The following is a 5948-nucleotide window of genomic DNA, read 5'->3' as shown; positions in this document are numbered from 1 at the left end:
GCTCTTGAGTACTTTAGAGAGGTCCCTAACCGCAGACTTTCCCATCGCAATACGTTTTTTTAATTTCCTGGCTACTGGTGCCGAGAGTGTTGACTGTGGAGCTGAGCAAACTGAAGCTGTGAACAATCTCAATCTCTTCACCATCCATCCTGATGCTACTGATTGGTCCAGTGGTGAGAATTTTTGTCTTCTGAACATTGAGCCTCAGTCCATATTGAAGGCTGCAGTCCTTGACCCTCTGCAGTAAGTGCATGAGGTCCTCCTCAGTTTCAGTGAGCAGGGTTGTGAGGCTATTCTTTGGAAAGAGACATCATACTTGGAAAGATGGAGGGTCAGTGAAGGAGAGGAAGACCCCTAGTGAGATGGATTCACATGGAGACTTCAGTAATGGGCTCATGTGGGTCAGAGATGATGAGGATGGCAGAGGCTGGGGCAGGGTTCAGGTCTGTTGTTCATGTGGTGCTATGAGTTGTAATCTGATCGACGGCACCTACCACCCACACCAACTCATAAAAAATTTACCTTCCTCTCTGAGACCCAAAGTCTCTTCCATGGTCCAGTGAACATGAGAAGGGGAGCCAAGGCAAGTTGTAGTCTTACCTTTCCCTCCCAACCCAACCAGCAGAAATTAATCTGTGGGAAGATGGGTAATATTTATTCTAGGCAACCATGTGGGAGCATAGATATTGGTGAACATGTTTTTGACACATTTTCTTTATTTTAATACTTAGCTAAAATGAACAAAAGGGCTGAGATGCTGAGAACATATATACTCTTGTTTCTACAGGAGATCTCCAAACGTTTTAATATATGCACTTGAGTACAATAGATTAGGAAGACTGAAAGCTAGATTATAGCACCAGTCACTCATTCCTCTCTCAGAGGAACTGCTGCAAATCCTTAGGCAGTGTGTCCATGGACCCAGCCTGGATCTCCTGTGAGCAACTTGCAGAATTCTTGTTTGGACTGTTCTGTAAGGTCAACTTTTTTTATTAGACCTCACCTTTCACTTAGGCATTTGCTAGGATATATTCTCTCAGCCTTGATTTCTGTAGCATCCCTCTAATGTCCTCTACAAAAATTGCAGCTTCTTTCAGTTTGTATAACCAGAATTCTCTGCATCTCTCTGTGGGATTTATGCTTTGTGGCTGCAGTGAAAGGAAAGTTCCTATTGGTGGAAAGAACAACTTCGTACCTGACTTTTTCAGTCAGAGCTGAAAAAGAGACCTCCAGTGGAGTGGAAACACGTTCTGCAGTTCCATGCTCCATCAGATACCTGTAAAAATAGATTCCAGTTAGTAGTGTCTCAGCAGAGCTGGGGCAATGCTGTCTGAGCCCCTGATGGTTGATATTCAGTGGTCAGGTGATACCAGGTATTGTAGGGTGTGACCAATCTCTAGACATGCAGGCAAGGATGAATGTGCCAGTTCTCTCTCCAAGCTCTGTCCTTTCTTTAGAGTAAAAGATTAGGCTTTTCTTCTTGAAGACTAATTTGTGGTAAGCCTCCAAAATTTGTTCTAGGATTGATTTACATCTAACTTCTTAACATGGCTAGAGCTTTCCTGGTTCTATTTTTTCTCTCTCACATTACCTTCTCTGGGAATATCATAGCATCTACAATCTACTGAGTAAAACTTTCTCTTTCTCCTCAGAAACCTTTTCTTAGAAGTCTTCCTCCAAAGTACCAGTTGTTGTTATGTGTTGTCAAGTCACATAGTGACCTAAATGTACAAGAGCCCTAAATGCTGCTCTATCCTGTGCCAATCTCTCTGTCTCTGACACACTCATTCCCACCACCCCAATCACGTAATCGATCCATCTCATTGAGGTTCTTCCACTCTTGCACCATCCCTCCACTCTCCCAAACATGATGTCTTTCTCCAAGGACCAGTCCCTTCTTGCAACATGCCCAAAGTATGTCAGATGAAACTTCAGAATCCTTGACTCCAAGGAGTAGCCCAACTTCACCCTCTCCAGGACAAACCTGTTTGTTCTCTTAGCAGTCCATGGTATATTCAACACTCTTCTCTAGCACCACAGCTCAAAGGCATCAATTTTCCTTCTATCATCCCTATTCACTGTCCAACTCTCCAATGCATAGCACATAATTGCAAAGACCATAGCCCAGATCAGGCACACCTTAGTCTCCAGCCTGACATCCTTGCTGACTTTCCCAATGCAATTAATCTCTTGATTTCCTGGCTTCTGGTATTAAGAGTGCTGACTGTGGAGCCAAGCAAACTAAAACTGTTAACTGTCTCAATCTCTTCACCATCCATATTGATGTTGCCAGTTGGCCTAGTGGTGAAAAGCTTTGCTTTCCTGATGTTGAACTTCAGTCCGTATTGAAGGCTACAGTCCTTGACCCTCTGCAGCAAGCACTTCAGGTCTAGTGTTTGAATAATAACTTTCTGATTTCCCCCCTCATATTTCTTTCCTGCTTATATTGAACTATTGCTTCTTCTCTAGGACATGTTTTGTATCTAGCATGTTTTGTATACATTCTGCAATTAGGTGGTAAATCCCTAGATTGTTTTATCCATGCATTTATCAGTTATTTATGAGGACCTGGTCTGTGCTGACTTCTGAGCTAGGCACAGAGGTTACAGAGCTAAATAATCCCCCCTTCCAAGGACTTCTCTATGATACCTGTGGAGTGAAGGCAGACATGCAACTGCAGTAAGATTTACTCTATTACTATATCTGTGTACAAAACACTGTGGAAGAACAGGAGGAAACAAACTGCTCTGAGACGTTGAGAAGTCTCACAAATAAGCTATTGTTTTGGGGAGTGCAGTGGTGTTCAGCTGCTAATGAAAAAGTTGGTGGTTCAAACCCACTCTGAAGCTCTAGAGGAGGAAGATTTAGCAATCTTCTCCCTTAAAGATTCTAGCCAGGAAAACTCTATGGGGCACTTCTACTCAGAAACATGAATTTGATCTGAATCATGAATCATAATCCATAACAACACAGGAAGGTTAAGTCTCTGGGTGTTGTCAATTGTCTCCAAATACTTTAAAAACATTTTAAGTTAATTTGTTACTTTTGGCTACTAACCATGGTTGGAGGTTAAGGTGCCAGAGGCACCTCAGAAGGAAGGTCTAGTGATCTACTTGTGAATAACCACCTGCTGAAAATGGCACTGAGCACAGTTCTCGGCTGACACACATGGAGCTGCCACGCGTCAGTGTTGATTCATCTGTTTGCTTACAAGCCAGTCAAGGTGGGTGGGAGTCGCTCCTGGCTGAGGGAGGCGTGGATATAAAGGCATGTGCTCAATCATTTGAGGAGGATGAAAGTTGGATATCTGCGCCTGAGGGTGAGGGGAAAAAAAGGGAGAAAGGAGGGAAAGAAGGTTTAAAAAGTGACTTGGGAAAGATGATCGAGTGCTCGTAGGCACAGATGAAGATTTTAAGGTGTCCAAAGGTAAGAGAGTCCCTTGAAATTTCCGAAAGAGGACAGTGGCATGACTATATCTGTGGCTTGGATGATGGTAGAGTAAAAATAATAGATAAACTGGGCTTGGGGAACCAGGTTTGAAGCTAGAGGACTAGTTAGATACACGTTTCTGTTGGATAATGACCCTTGCAGAGGTCAGAAATGAAGAAACAACCTAAAATGCTACAGGAGCAAGAACAGGAATGGAGGAAGGGAAGTATTTAAGAGACATTGAGGACGACTACTTGGATGCAGGATATGTGGATCCTTGAAGGCTTTGCTCTTCCACATAAGACCATATCTTACCTCATGTCAAATTTCAGCCAGTTTTTAAACATAGTCTACTAGTCGTGTATATTTTCATAAACATTTTATTTTCATGCTAACCCCCAAGATATAAATAAGAGAAATTATTTTTTTTGTGCAATCAATAGTTTATTCATTACAAATAAATTTTGGTTTCTTTTAAGAGACATAAGCTGTGTCTCCACACATGTACTTCACCTGGTGGATTACACAGGAATCAGGTTGATTACATCGGTAGAGAATCTCAATATCAGTAATCAAAACCAGACCAGGGGTTGACTGTGGAACAGACCATCAACTACTGATATACATGTTTAAATAAAAAAGTGAATAAAATGAATACAAGTCTAAAAGAACCAAAATATGACCTTGAGTGTATTGCAAAAACATTTAAAAATCATCTTAAGAATAGTTTTAACACTTTGGTCAAAGACTAGATGATTTTTGAAATTATATCAAGGGTATCACCCACAAAGAAAGCAAAACATTATTGCAAAGACAGGGAACAAAGAAAAGACCAAAATTGATGACAAAAGAGACACTGACACTCACACTGACATGCAAATAAGCTAAAACAAGAGGAAGGAATGCTGAGATAAGAAAGCTAAGCACAGTATTTCAAAGGGCAGCTTGAGAAAACAAAGCAAAACATTGCAATGAAATGTACAAAGAACCAGAGTTAGAAAATAAGAAAGGGAAAACATACTCAGCATTTCTTGAACTAGATAATCTAGTAAAGCCTTGAGTTACAACACTGAAAGGTATAATGAACGAACACAGAAGTACCAAAAGAACATGGAATATACAGAGCCACTGTGTATTGGTTGACATTGAATCAAAAAGAATTGGTTGACATTGAACCATTTCAGGAAGTAACATACAATCAAGAAATGCTACAGTAGAAAGAAATTAAAGGCATTGGCCAAAAAAATAAGGCCCCAGGAATTGATGGGATACTGATTAAGGTGTTTCAGGAAACAGATACAACAACCCTAACATCCTTAACATTTTCTGCCAACAAATATGGAAGACCTGATCAATTAATTAGAAGAGATACATATTTGTTCACAATGCAAAAGCAGGTAATCTAGCAGAGTGTGAAACTTATTCAATAATATCATTAATACAAAAAAAATCTTGCTGAAGCTTTTAGTGGTTTTTATTTCATTTTTTAAAATGGCTAACAGGGAACTGTCAAATTTTCAAGCAGGACTCAGAAGAGGCTTTGAAATTAGGGATATTATTTCTGTCTTCAAGGCTATGTTTTCTAACTCCCAGACCTTCTTTTTAGGAAAAAAAATGTTGGTTTGCTCACAAAGTTCATATGCATTGTATTTCACACTATTTTTCATTCATATTCTGTTTCATATAATTATTTCCATGTACTATGTTTCATAAAAATTAATCACCATTGGACCTTGCTCATTAAACGATTCCAGGTCCTTTCTGGATCCTTATCATTTCCTTCACCCCCTCCCTCCACCCACCAAACTGTGCAACTCTGTGGTTTCACTTCTACTCATCCTGACCCCTCTGCTCACACCCCTTTCTCCTTTGGGTGCCCATAAATGATTTACTAGTTACCCTGCTCTTTTTGCAAGACCTTCTTCTTTGTTTTCAACTTTTCTTTCTTTCTTTCTTTTTTGTTATTAATTTCAATGAAAGTTTACAGAGACTTAGGGTTTCCATTCATTCATTGTTGCACTTTTCTCCCTGCCCGCCTTCACCCCCACATTCACTTTTCTTGAAAAGTAAAAGAAAAACTCTTTCATTGCTATGCAATCCCTTCCCCCAAGTCCATTCCTCCTTGCAGCCTTCATTCTAGACTCCCGTCATGACAATAATACCCAATCATATATTCCTTTCAAACAGTTCTCTCTCTCTCATCTGTTTCATTGTAGTATACATCATTCATTCCCTCCTTCTCTGTCTTCCCTCAACCCTGATGTCAGTCCTGTTTTACAATAGTGGCCCTATGCAATATCTATCCTTTTGTAACTGAGATAGTTCACTCAGCATAATGTACCCCAGGGTTACCCATTTTGTATAATATTTCATGAGTTCCTTATTTTTCAATGCTGCATAGTATTCCAATGTGCCAATATACCAGAGCTTCGCTATCCATTCTTTATTGATGGGCACTTGGGTTGTTTCCAGCTCTTTGCTATTGCAAACAAAGCCGCAATAAACATGGGTGAGCATAC

Source organism: Elephantulus edwardii, unplaced genomic scaffold (genome assembly GCF_000299155.1).
Source record: "Elephantulus edwardii isolate Elephantulus edwardi_28Jun2011 unplaced genomic scaffold, EleEdw1.0 scaffold00096, whole genome shotgun sequence".
Classification (NCBI taxonomy): Eukaryota; Metazoa; Chordata; class Mammalia; order Macroscelidea; family Macroscelididae; genus Elephantulus; species Elephantulus edwardii.
Note: the sequence above shows the minus strand (reverse complement) of the source record.